General features: G+C 37.8%; 1 long non-coding RNA gene across 1 annotated transcript; it reads right to left on the reverse strand.

Moving 5' to 3' along the window:
• Positions 1-8,884: 8,884 nt before the first annotated feature.
• Positions 8,885-10,383, reverse strand: LOC116968994. The gene is made up of 3 exons (XR_004410583.1): positions 10,345-10,383; positions 9,580-9,650; positions 8,885-8,901 (listed from the first exon to the last, which is right to left on the reverse strand). It is a non-coding gene; the product is annotated as an uncharacterized LOC116968994 (long non-coding RNA).
• Between the last annotated feature and the right edge of the window lie 4,013 nt (positions 10,384-14,396).

Genomic DNA, 14,396 nt, shown 5'->3' on the forward strand with positions numbered 1-14,396 from the left:
TTTGGATTTTCAAAGGAAACACCTTTTGCATTTTCAAAGCAAACCACCTTTTGCATTTTCAACGGAAACCGCATTTAGCATTTTCAAAGAAACCACCTTTTGCATTTTCAAAGAAACCACTTTTTGCATTTTCATAGCAAACCACCTTTTGCATTTTCATCCCAAACCACCATTTACATTTCAAAGCATACCACAATTCGCATTTTCAAAGCAAACAACCTTTTGTATTTTCAAAGCAAACAACCTTTTGTGTTTTCAAAGCAAACCACCTTTTGCATTTTCACAGCAATCCAATTTTTGCATTTTCAAAGCAAACCACCTTTTGCATTTTTAAAGCAAACTTTTTGCATTTTCAAAGCATACCACCTTTTACATTTTCAAAGCAAACTACCATTTGCATTTACAAAGCAAAACATTTGCCTTTCAAAGCAAACCTTTTTCTTTATCAAAGCAAACCGCAATGTGTATTTTCAAAGCGAACCTCCATTTGCATTTTCAAAACAAACCACCTTTTGCATTTTCAAAGCAAAACATTTTTCGCATTTTCAAAGCAAACCATCTTTTGCCTTTTGAAAGCAAACCACCGTTTGCATTTTCAAAGGAAATCATCTATTGCATTTTCAAAGCAAACCACGTTTTGCATTTCCATAGCAAACCACCTTTTGCATTCTCAATGCAAACCGCCTTTTGCATTTTCAAAGCAAACCACTTTTGCATTTTCAAAGAAAACCACCTTTTGCAATTTCAAAGCAAACCACCTATTGCATTTTCAAAGCAAACCACCAATTGCATTAACAAAGCAAACCACATTTTGCATTTTAAAAGCAAAGCACCTTTTGTATTTTCAATTCAAACCACAATTTGCATTTTCGGAGCAAACCACCATTTGCATTTTCAAATCAAACCACCTTTTGCATTTTCAAAGCAAAACATTTTTCGAATTTTCAAAGCAAACCACCTTTTGCATTTTCAAAGGAACCCGCCTTTTGCATTTTCAATGGAAACCACCTTTTGGATTTTCATAGCAAACCGCCATTTGTATATTCAAAGCAATCCATCTTTTGCATTTTCAAAGCAAACCACGCTTTGCATTTTCAAAGCAAACCACCGTTTGCATTTTCAAAGCAAACCACCGTTTGCATTTTCAAAGCAAATCTTTTGCATTTTCAAAGCAAACCACCTTTTGCATTTTCAATATAACCATATAACCATATAACAATTACAGCACGGAAACAGGCCATCTCGACCCCTCTAGTCCGTGCCGAACACATAGTCTCCCCTAGTCCCATATACCTGCGCTCAGACCATAACCCTCCATTCCTTTCCCATCCATATAACCATCCAATTTATTTTTAAATGATAAAAACGAACCTGCCTCCACCACCTTCACTGGAAGCTCATTCCACACAGCTACCACTCTCTGAGTAAAGAAGTTTCCCCTCATGTTACCCCTAAACTTCAGTCCCTTAATTCTCAAGTCATGTCCCCTTGTTTGAATCTTCCCTACTCTCAGTGGGAAAAGCTTTTCCACGTCAACTCTGTCTATCCCTCTCATCATTTTAGAAACCTCTATCAAGTCTCCCCTTAACCTTCTGCGCTCCAAAGAATAAAGCCCTAACTTGTTCAACCTTTCTCTGTAACTTAGTTGCTGAAACCCAGGCAACATTCTAGTAAATCTCCTCTGTACTCTCTCTATTTTGTTGACATCCTTCCTATAATTAGGCGACCAAAATTGTACACCATACTCCAGAATTGGCCTCACCAATGCCTTGTACAATTTTAACATTACATCCCAACTTCTATACTCAATGCTCTGATTTATAAAGGCCAGCACACCAAAAGCTTTCTTTACCACCCTATCTACATGAGATTCCACTTTCATGGAACTGTGCACAGTTATTCCCAGATCCCTCTGTTCACCTACATTCTTCAAGTCCCTACCATTTACCATGTACGTCCTATTTTGATTTGTCCTGCCAAGATGTAGCACCTCACACTTATCAGCATTAAACTCCATCTGCCATCTTTCAGCCCACTCTTCCAACTGGCATAAATCTCTCTGTAGACTTTGAAACTCTTCCTCATTACCCGCAACCCCACCTATCTTAGTATCATCTGCATACTTACTAATCCAATTTACCACACCATCGTCCAGATCATTGATGTACATGACAAACAACAGTGGACCCAACACAGATCCCTGTGGCACCCCACTCGTCACTGGCCTCCAACCTGACAAACAACCATCCACCATTACTCTCTGGCATCTCCCATTCAGCCACTGTTGAATCCATCTTGCTACTCCACCATTAATACCCAACCATTGAACCTTCTTAACCAACCTTCCATGAGGAACCTTGTCAAAGGCCTTACTGAAGTCCATATACACAACATCCACTGCTTTACCCTCATCAATTTCCCGAGTAACATCTTCAAAAAATTCAAGAAGATTAGTTAAACATGACCTTCCAGGCACAAATCCATGTTGACTGTTCCTAATCAGACCCTGTTTATCCAGATGCTTATATATATTATCTCTAAGTATTCTTTCCATTAATTTGCCCACCACTGACGTCAAACTAATAGGTCTATAATTGTTAGGTTTACTCTTAGACCCCTTTTTAAACAATGGAACAACATGCGCAGTACGCCAATCCTCCGGCACTATTCCCGTTTCTAATGACATTTGAAATATTTCTGCCATAGCCCCTGCTATTTCTACACTAACTTCCCTCAATGTCCTAGGGAATATCCTGTCCGGACCTGGAGACTTATCCACTTTTATATTTCTCAAAAGTGTCAGTACTTCCTCTTCTTTGATCCTCATAGTTTCCATAGCTACTCTACTTGTTTCCCTTACCTCACATAATTCAATATCCTTCTCCTTGGTGAATACCGAAGAAAAGAAACTGTTCAATATCTCCCTCATCTCTTTTGGCTCTGCAGATAGTTGGCCACTCTGACTCTCTAATGGACCAATTTTATCCCTCGTTATCCTTTTGCTATTAATATAGCGGTAGAAACCCTTCGGATTTACTTTTACCTTACTTGCCAAAGCAACATCATATCTTCTTTTAGCTTTTCTAATTTCTTTCTTAAGATTCTTTTTACATTCTTTATACTCCTCAAGCACCTCATTTACTCCATGCTGCCTATAACTATTGTAGATATCCCTCTTTTTCCGAACCAAGTGTCCAATTTCCCTTGAAAACCATGGCTCTTTACAATTTTTACGATTTCCTTTCAACCGAACAGGGACATAAAGATTCTGTACTCTTAAAATTTCACCTTTGAATGTACTCCATTTCTCTTCCACATCTTTCCCATAAAACAAACTGTCCCAATTTACTCCTTTTAAATCCTTTCGCATCTCCTCAAAGTTAGCCTTTCTCCAATCAAAAATCTCAACCCTAGGTCCAGTTTTGTCCCTCTCCATAATTATATTGAAACTAATGGTATTGTGATCACTGGACCCGAACTGTTCCCCAACGCATACCTCTGCCACCTGACACATCTCATTTCCTAACAGGAGGTCCAGTACCGCCCCTTCTCTAGTAGGTACTTCTATGTATTGTTGCAAAAAACTATCCTGCACACATTTTACAAACTCCAACCCATCCAGCCCATTTACAGAATGTGTTTCCCAGTCTATGTGTGGAAAATTGAAATCTCCCACAATCACTACCTTGTGCTTACTACTAATATCTGCAATCTCCTTACATATTTGCTCTTCCAATTCTCGCTCCCCATTTGGCGGTCTATAATACACCCCTATAAGTGTTGCTACCCCTTTCCCATTTCTTAGTTCCACCCAAATAGCCTCCCTAGACGAGCCCTCTAATCTATCCTGCCAAAGCACTGCTGTAATATCTTCCCTGATAAGCAATGCAACACCTCCACCTCTTGCCCCTCCAATTCTATCACACCTGAAGCAACGAAATCCTGGAATATTTAGTTTCCAATCACAGCCCTCCTGCAACCATGTTTCACTGATCGCCACAACACCATACTTCCAGGTGTCAATCCAGGCTCTAAGTTCATCCACTTTTCTTACAATGCTCCTAGCATTAAAATATTCACATTTAAGAAACCCACCCTCTCTTATTCTCTGATTATTTTCTTTTTCTTCTCTCTCCCCTACATTTTGGGTCAGAGTGCTACCATTCTCTGCCCCCTGCTTCACACACTGACTGCTAGCTTTCCCAATTTGAGTCCCTCCCCCCAACCATACTAGTTTAAAGTCTCCCCAGTAGCCTTTGCAAATCTCCCCGCCAGGATATTGGTCCCCCTTGAGTTCAAGTGCAACCCGTCCTTTCTGTACAGGTCGCACCTTCCCCAAAAGAGGTCCCAATAATCCAGAAACTTGAATCCATACCCACTGCACCAGTCCCTCATCCACGCATTTATCCTCCACCTCGCTCCATTCCTACTCTCACTGTCGCGTGGCACAGGCAGTAATCCTGAGATTGTTACCTTTCCAGTCCTTCTCCTTAACTCTCTACCTAACTCCCTAAATTCTTCTTTCAGGACCTCTTCTCTTTTTTTACCTATGTCGTTGGTACCTATATGCACCACAACCTCAGGCTCCTCTCCCTCCCATTTCAGGATTTCTTGGACACGTTCAGACACATCCCTGACCCTGGCACCAGGGAGGCAAACTACCATCCGGGACTCCTGTCTGCGTCCACAGAATCGCCTATCCGACCCCCCTGGCAAACCTTTTGCATTTTCCAAGCAAACCACGTTTTGCATTTTCAAAGCATACCAACGTTTGCATTTGCAAAGCAAACTACCTTTTGCATTTGCAAAGCAAAGCATACCAAACCAACCCATCTTTTGCATTCTCGAAGCAAACCGCTACTTGAATTTTCGAAGCAAATCGCCATTTGAATTTTCGAAGCAAACCTTTTGCATTTACAAAGCAAAACAACTTTTGCATTTTCCAAGCTAACCACCTGTTGCATTTTCAAAGCAAATCACCTGATGTCAAAGCAAAACACATTTTACATGTTCAAGGCAATCATACTGCCTTTTGCATTTACAAAGCAAACCAACATTTGCATTTTCAAAGCAAAACATATATCGCATTTTCAAAGCAAACCACCTTTTGCATTTTTAAAGCTATTTTGTTTGCATTTTCAAACCAAACCTCCTTTTGCATTTCCAAACCAACCCACCATTTGCATTTTCAAACCAAACGACCATTTGCATGTTCAATCCAAACCAGCATTTGCATTTTCAAACAAAATCATAATTTGCATTTTCAAACAAAACCACCATTTGTATTTTCAATCCAAATCACCATTTACTTTTCAAAACAAACCACCTTTTGCATTTTCAAAGAAAACCACCTATTGGAAAGCAAACCATCCTTTGCATTTTCAAAGCAAACCGCAATTTGCATTTTCGAAGCAAACGGCCATTTGCATTTTCGATGCAAACACGTTGCTTTGTCGAAGCAAACCACCTTTGCACTTTCAATGGAAACCTACTTTTGCATTTTTATAGCAAACCACCATTTCTATATTCAAAGCAAACCATCTTTAGCATTTTCAAAGCAAACCACCTTTTGCATTTTCAAAGCAAACCATCTTTTGCCTTTTGAAAGCAAACCACCGTTTGCATTTTCAAAGGAAATCACCTATTGCATTTTCAAAGAAAACCACCTTTTGCAATTTCAAAGCAAACCACCTATTGCATTTTCAAAGCAAACCACCAATTGCATTAACAAAGCAAACCACATTTTGCATTTTAAAAGCAAAGCACCTTTTGTATTTTCAATTCAAACCACAATTTGCATTTTCGGAGCAAACCACCATTTGCATTTTCAAATCAAACCACCTTTTGCATTTTCAAAGCAAAACATTTTTCGAATTTTCAAAGCAAACCACCTTTTGCATTTTCAAAGGATCCCGCCTTTTGCATTTTCAATGGAAACCACCTTTTGGATTTTCATAGCAAACCGCCATTTGTATATTCAAAGCAATCCATCTTTTGCATTTTCAAAGCAAACCACGCTTTGCATTTTCAAAGCAAACCACCGTTTGCATTTTCAAAGCAAACCACCGTTTGCATTTTCAAAGCAAATCTTTTGCATTTTCAAAGCAAACCATTTTTTGCATTTTCAAGGCAAACCTTTTGCATTTTCCAAGCAAACCACGTTTTGCATTTTCAAAGCATACCAACGTTTGCATTTGCAAAGCAAACTACCTTTTGCATTTGCAAAGCAAAGCATACCAAACCAACCCATCTTTTGCATTCTCGAAGCAAACCGCTACTTGAATTTTCGAAGCAAATCGCCATTTGAATTTTCGAAGCAAACCTTTTGCATTTACAAAGCAAAACAACTTTTGCATTTTCCAAGCTAACCACCTGTTGCATTTTCAAAGCAAATCACCTGATGTCAAAGCAAAACACATTTTACATGTTCAAGGCAATCATACTGCCTTTTGCATTTACAAAGCAAACCAACATTTGCATTTTCAAAGCAAAACATATATCGCATTTTCAAAGCAAACCACCTTTTGCATTTTTAAAGCTATTTTGTTTGCATTTTCAAACCAAACCTCCTTTTGCATTTCCAAACCAACCCACCATTTGCATTTTCAAACCAAACGACCATTTGCATGTTCAATCCAAACCAGCATTTGCATTTTCAAACAAAATCATAATTTGCATTTTCAAACAAAACCACCATTTGTATTTTCAATCCAAATCACCATTTACTTTTCAAAACAAACCACCTTTTGCATTTTCAAAGAAAACCACCTATTGGAAAGCAAATCATCCTTTGCATTTTCAAAGCAAACCGCAATTTGCATTTTCGAAGCAAACGGCCATTTGCATTTTCGATGCAAACACGTTGCTTTGTCGAAGCAAACCACCTTTGCACTTTCAATGGAAACCTACTTTTGCATTTTTATAGCAAACCACCATTTCTATATTCAAAGCAAACCATCTTTAGCATTTTCAAAGCAAACCACCTTTTGCATTTTCAAAGCAAAACACCGTTTGCATTTTCAAAGCAAAACACCGTTTGCATTTTCAAAGCAATCCACCTGTAGCATTTTCAAAGCAAACTTATTGCATTTACAAAGCGAACGTATAGCATTTTCAAAGCAGATCTTTCGCATTTTCAAAGCAAACCACCTTTTGCATTTTCAAAGCAAACCACCTTTTGCATTTTCAAAGCAAAACACCGTTTGCATTTTCAAAGCAAAACACCGTTTGCATTTTCAAAGCAATCCACCTGTAGCATTTTCAAAGCAAACCTATTGCATTTACAAAGCGAACGTATAGCATTTTCAAAGCAGATCTTTCGCATTTTCAAAGCAAACCACCTTTTGCATTTTCAAAGCAAACCACCTTTTGCATTTTCAAAGGAAACCGCCTATTGCATTTTCAAAGCAAACCACATTTCGCATTTTCAAAGCAAACAATATTTTGCAATTTTAAAGCAAACCACCTTTTGCATTTTCAAAGCAAAGCTTTTGAATTTTCAGAGCAAACCACATTTTGCATTTTCAAAGCATACCAACTTTTGCATTTTCAAAGCAAACTACCTTTTGCATTTGCAAAGCAAAGCAAAGCAAACCAAACCACCTTTTGCATTCTCGAAGCAAACCGCTATTTGCATTTTCGTAGCAAACCACCTTTTGCATTTTCAAAGCAAACCACCTTTTGCATTTTCAAAGCAAACCACCCTTTGCATTTTCAAAGCAAACCACCTTTTGCCTTTTGAAAGCAAACCACCTTTTGCATTTTCAAAGCAAACCACCGGTTGCATTTTCAAAGCAAACCACCAATTTCATGTATAAAGTAAACCACCTTTTGCTTTTTCAAAGCAAATCATTTTTCGCATTATCAAAGCAAACCATCTTTTGCATTTTAAAAACAAACCACCTTTTGCAATTTCAAAGCCAACCTTTTGCATTTTCAAAGCAAACCTTTTGCATTTTCTGAGCAAACGACCTTTTGCGTTGTCAAGCAAACCACCTTTTGCAATATCAAAGCAAACCATCTGCTCCATTTCAAAGCAAACAACTTTTTGTATTTTCAGTGCAAACTTATTGCATTTTCAAAGCGGACCTTTTGCATTTGCAAAGCAAACCTTTTGCATTTTCTAAGCAAACGACCTTTTGCATTGTCAAGCAAACAATCTTTTGCATTGTCAAGCAAACCACCTTTTGCATGTGCAAAGCAAACCACCTGCTGCATTTTCAAAGCAAACCACCTGATGTCAAATCAAAACACATTTTACATTTTCATGGCAATCATACTGCATTTTCAAAGCAAACCTTTTGCATTTTTAAAGCTATTTTGTTGCATTTTCAAACCAAACCTCCTTTTGCATTACCAAACCAACCCACCATTTTCATTTTCAAACTAAACGACCATTTGCACGTTCAATCCAAACAACCATTTGCATTTTCAAACAAAATCATAATTTGCATTTTCAAACCAAACCACCATTTGTATTTTCAAACCAAATCACCATTTGCATTTTCAAAATAAACCACCATTTACATTTTCAAAAGCAAACCACATTTTGCATTGTAAAAGCAAACAACCTTTTGCATTTTCAAAGAAAACCACCTATTGGAAAGCAAATCATCCTTTGCATTTTCAAAGCAAACCGCAATATGCATTTTCGAAGCAAACGGCCATTTGCATTTTCGATGCAAACACGTTGCTTTGTCGAAGCAAACCACCTTTGCACTTTTAATGGACACCTACTTTTGCATTTTTATTGCAAACCACCATTTCTATATTCAAAGAAAACCATCTTTAGCATTATCAAAGCAAACCACCTTTTGCATTTTCAAAGCAAACCACCTTTTGCATTTTCAAAGCAAACTTATTGCATTTACAAAGCGTATGTATAGCATTTTCAAAGCAGATCTTTCGCATTTTCAAAGCAAACCACCTTTTGCATTTTCAAAGGAAACCGCCTTTTGCATTTTCAAAGCAAACCACATTTCGCATTTTAAAAGCAAACAATCTTTTGCAATTTTAAAGCAAACTACCTTTTGCTTTTTGAAAGCAAGCCACCTTTTGCATTTTCAAAGCAAATCATTTTTCGCATTTTCAAAGCAAACCACCTTTTGCATTTTCAAAGCAAAACACCGTTTGCATTTTCAAAGCAAAACACCGTTTGCATTTTCAAAGCAATCCACCTGTAGCATTCTCAAAGCAAACTTATTGCATTTACAAAGCGAACGTATAGCATTTTCAAAGCAGATCTTTCGCATTTTCAAAGCAAACCACCTTTTGCATTTTCAAAGCAAACCACCTTTTGCATTTTCAAAGGAAACCGCCTATTGCATTTTCAAAGCAAACCACATTTCGCATTTTAAAAGCAAACAATATTTTGCAATTTTAAAGCAAACCACCTTTTGCATTTTCAAAGCAAAGCTTTTGAATTTTCAGAGCAAACCACATTTTGCATTTTCAAAGCATACCAACTTTTGCATTTTCAAAGCAAACTACCTTTTGCATTTGCAAAGCAAAGCAAAGCAAACCAAACCACCTTTTGCATTCTCGAAGCAAACCGCTATTTGCATTTTCGTAGCAAACCACCTTTTGCATTTTCAAAGCAAACCACCTTTTGCATTTTCAAAGCAAACCACCCTTTGCATTTTCAAAGCAAACTACCTTTTGCCTTTTGAAAGCAAACCACCTTTTGCATTTTCAAAGCAAACCACCGGTTGCATTTTCAAAGCAAACCACCAATTTCATGTATAAAGTAAACCACCTTTTGCTTTTTCAAAGCAAATCATTTTTCGCATTATCAAAGCAAACCATCTTTTGCATTTTAAAAACAAACCACCTTTTGCAATTTCAAAGCCAACCTTTTGCATTTTCAAAGCAAACCTTTTGCATTTTCTGAGCAAACGACCTTTTGCGTTGTCAAGCAAACCACCTTTTGCAATATCAAAGCAAACCATCTGCTCCATTTCAAAGCAAACAACTTTTTGTATTTTCAGTGCAAACTTATTGCATTTTCAAAGCGGACCTTTTGCATTTGCAAAGCAAACCTTTTGCATTGTCAAGCAAACCACCTTTTGCATGTGCAAAGCAAACCACCTGCTGCATTTTCAAAGCAAACCACCTGATGTCAAATCAAAACACATTTTACATTTTCATGGCAATCATACTGCATTTTCAAAGCAAACCTTTTGCATTTTTAAAGCTATTTTGTTGCATTTTCAAACCAAACCTCCTTTTGCATTACCAAACCAACCCACCATTTTCATTTTCAAACTAAACGACCATTTGCACGTTCAATCCAAACAACCATTTGCATTTTCAAACAAAATCATAATTTGCATTTTCAAACCAAACCACCATTTGTATTTTCAAACCAAATCACCATTTGCATTTTCAAAATAAACCACCATTTGCATTTTCAAAAGCAAACCACATTTTGCATTGTAAAAGCAAACAACCTTTTGCATTTTCAAAGAAAACCACCTATTGGAAAGCAAATCATCCTTTGCATTTTCAAAGCAAACCGCAATATGCATTTTCGAAGCAAACGGCCATTTGCATTTTCGATGCAAACACGTTGCTTTGTCGAAGCAAACCACCTTTGCACTTTTAATGGACACCTACTTTTGCATTTTTATTGCAAACCACCATTTCTATATTCAAAGAAACCCATCTTTAGCATTATCAAAGCAAACCACCTTTTGCATTTTCAAAGCAAACCACCTTTTGCATTTTCAAAGCAAACTTATTGCATTTACAAAGCGTATGTATAGCATTTTCAAAGCAGATCTTTCGCATTTTCAAAGCAAACCACCTTTTGCATTTTCAAAGGAAACCGCCTTTTGCATTTTCAAAGCAAACCACATTTCGCATTTTAAAAGCAAACAATCTTTTGCAATTTTAAAGCAAACTACCTTTTGCTTTTTGAAAGCAAGCCACCTTTTGCATTTTCAAAGCAAATCATTTTTCGCATTATCAAAGCAAACCATCTTTTGCATTTTCAAAAACAAACCACCTTATGCGATTTCAAAGCCAACCTTTTGCATTTTCTGAGCAAACGACCTTTTGCGTTGTCAAGCAAACCACATTTTGCATTTTAAAAGCTAACCACCTGTTCATTTTCAAAGCAAACCACCTTTTGCATTTTCAAAGCAAATCACCGGTAGCATTTGCAAAGCAAACCACCTTTTCCATTTTCAAAGCAAGCTTATTGCATTTTCAAAGCGGACCTTTTGCATTTTCAAAGCAGACCTTTTGCATTTTTAAAGCAGACCTTGTGGCGGTTCCTGGGGGGTAGACCACTCCTTGGATCATCCCCCTCGCCGATTGAGGGACAGGGGCGTTGGTCTGCCACGGGGTTTCCTGACGACTCCCTAGGGGTAGAGAGAAGGTGTGTACTCGGACTGCTGGAATTTAAAAGCTTCTTTACCATCCGCCTGGTTTCCGGTCTTTTCCTGACTTTGACCAGGCCACTACAACCTTTTGTATTTTCAAAGGAAACAACCTTTTGCATTTGCAAAGCAAACAATCTTCTCCATTTTTAAAGATAACCACCTATTGCATTTTCAAAGCAAACCACCTTTTGCATTTTCAAAGCAAACATTTTGCATTTTCCAAGCAAACCACGTTTTGTATTTTCAAAGCATACCAACTTTTGCATTTGCAAAGCAAACTACCTTTTGCATTTGCAAAGCAAAGCAAAGCAAACCAAACCATCTTTTGCATTCTCGAAGCAAACCGCCATTTGCATTTTCGAAGCAAACCTTTTGCATTTACAAAGCAAATCGACTTTTGCATTTTCAAAGCAAAACATATATCGCATTTTCAAAGCAAACCACCTTTTGCATTTTCAAAGCAAACCACCTTTTGCATTTTCAAAGCAAACCACCAATTTCATTTATAAAGCAAACCACCTTTTGCATTTTCAAAGCAAACCACCTTTTGCAGTTTCAAAGCCAACCTTTTGCATTTTCGAAGCAAACCTTTTGCATTTTCTGAGCAACGGACCTTTTGCATTGTCAAGCAAACCACCTTTTGTATTTTCAAAGCAAACCTATTGCATTTTCAAAGCGGACCTTTTGCATTTTCAAAGCAAACGACCTTTTGCATTGTCAAGCAAACCACCTTTTGCATGTTCAAATCAAACCACCTGCTGTATTTTCAAACCAAACCACCTTTTGCAGTTTCAATCATGGTGTGGTAAATTGGATTAGTTAGTGCACAACTTATTGCATTTTCAAAGCAGACCTTTTGCATTTTCAAGTCAAACCACCCTTTGCATTTTCAAACAATCTTATTGCATTTTCAAAGCAAACTGTAGATGGGTTATGCATGCAACCTATAATGTAGTTACCTCATCACCACTAACCACGCCCCATCATATTAGTATAACTGTAGTATCCTCCCTTTGTTCCTCCCACTAGGTCCCGGTACGCCTGAAGGCTGGATGCAGTCAGTGCTGGGACGTGTGTGCCATGTGCTATAATAAACTACCAGTAAAGGTTACAGTGTGTCAGCTATCACTCCTTTACACAAACCTTTTGCATTTTTAAAGCAATTTTTTGCATTTTCAATCCAAACGACCATTTGCATTTTCAATCCAAACCACCATTTGCATTTTCAAACAAAATCATAATTTGCATTTTCAAACCAAACCACCATTTGTATTAGCAAGCCAAATCACCATTTGCATTTTCAAAACAAACCACCTATTGGAAAGCAAACCACCTTTGTATTTTCAAAGCAAACCTTTTGCATTTTGAAAGCAAACCACTTTTGCATTTTGAAAGCAAACCACCTATTGCATTTTCAAAGCAAACATTTTGCATTTTTAAAGCAAACCACCTTTTGCATTTCAAAGCAAACACCTATTGCATTTTCAAAGCAAACCTTTTGCAATTTCAAAGCAAACCACCTTCTGCATTTTCAATGATGGTGTGGTAAATTGGATTATAATGTAGGTTTTCAAAGTTTACATTTTCCAGTCTATATTTTCAAGTCTGCATTTTCAAAGCAAACGGCCATTTGCATTTTCGATGCAAACATGTTGCTTTGTCGAAGCAAACAACCTTTGCATTTTCAAAGCAAACCTTTTGCATTTTCAAAGCAAACACCTATTGCATTTTCAAAGCAAACCTTTTGCATTTTCAAAGCAAACCACCTTTGCATTTTGAAAGCAACCCACCTATTGCATTGTCAAAGCAAACATTTTGCATTTTTAAAGTAAACCACCGTTTGCATTTTAAAAGCAAACCACCTACTGAATTTTCAATGATGGTGTGGTAAATTGGATTAGTAAGTATGCAGATGATACTAAGATAGGTGATGTTGTGGATAATAAAGTAGATTTTCAAAGTCTACAGAGAGATTTAGGCCATTTAGAAGAGTGGGCTGAAAGATGGCAGATGAAGCATCTATTGTCTATTGCCAACAGTATATTGTCTGTCAATATTTCCACGGTTTTCCATACCATTATGACATTTCATCATATTTGTGATCATCATTGCACAGTGGTTCTAATTATACGGGAAAATCATTGCAAATCAAGTTCATCATCCCCACTGGACCTTATATCCTGGCGGGGAGATTTGCAAAGGCTACTGGGGAGACTTTAAACTAGTATGGTTGGGGGGAGGGACTCAAATTGGGAAAGCTAACAGTCAGTGTGTGAAGCAGTAGCACTCTGACCCAAAATGTAGGGGAGAGAGAAGAAAAAGAAAATAATCAGAGAATAAGAGAGGGTGGGTTTCGTAAATGTGTATATGTTAATGCTAGGAGCATTGTAAGACAAGTGGATGAACTTAGAGCCTGGATTGACACCTGGAAGTATGATGTTGTGGCGATCAGTGAAACATGGTTGCAGGAGGGCTGTGATTGGAAACTAAATATTCCAGGATTTCGTTGCTTCAGGTGTGATAGAATTGGAGGGGCAATAGGTGGAGGTGTTGCATTGCTTATCAGGGAAGATATTACAGCAGTGCTTTGGCAGGATAGATTAGATGGCTCGTCTAGGGAGGCTATTTGGGTGGAACTGAGAAATGGGAAAGGGGTAGCAACACTTATAGGGGTGTATTATAGACCGCCAAATGGGGAGCGAGAATTGGAAGAGCAAATATGTAAGGAGATTGCAGATATTAGTAGTAAGCACAAGGTAGTGATTGTGGGAGATTTCAATTTTCCACACATAGACTGGGAAACACATTCTGTAAATGGGCTGGATGGGTTGGAGTTTGTAAAATGTGTGCATGATAGTTTTTTGCAACAATACATAGAAGTACCTACTAGAGAAGGGGCGGTACTGGACCTCCTGTTAGGAAATGAGACGGGTCAGGTGGCAGAGGTATGCGTTGGGGAACAGTTCGGGTCCAGTGATCACAATACCATTAGTTTCAATATAATTATGGAGA

The sequence above is a fragment of the Amblyraja radiata genome, chromosome 49 (assembly GCF_010909765.2).
Source record: "Amblyraja radiata isolate CabotCenter1 chromosome 49, sAmbRad1.1.pri, whole genome shotgun sequence".
NCBI classification, from domain to species: domain Eukaryota; kingdom Metazoa; phylum Chordata; class Chondrichthyes; order Rajiformes; family Rajidae; genus Amblyraja; species Amblyraja radiata.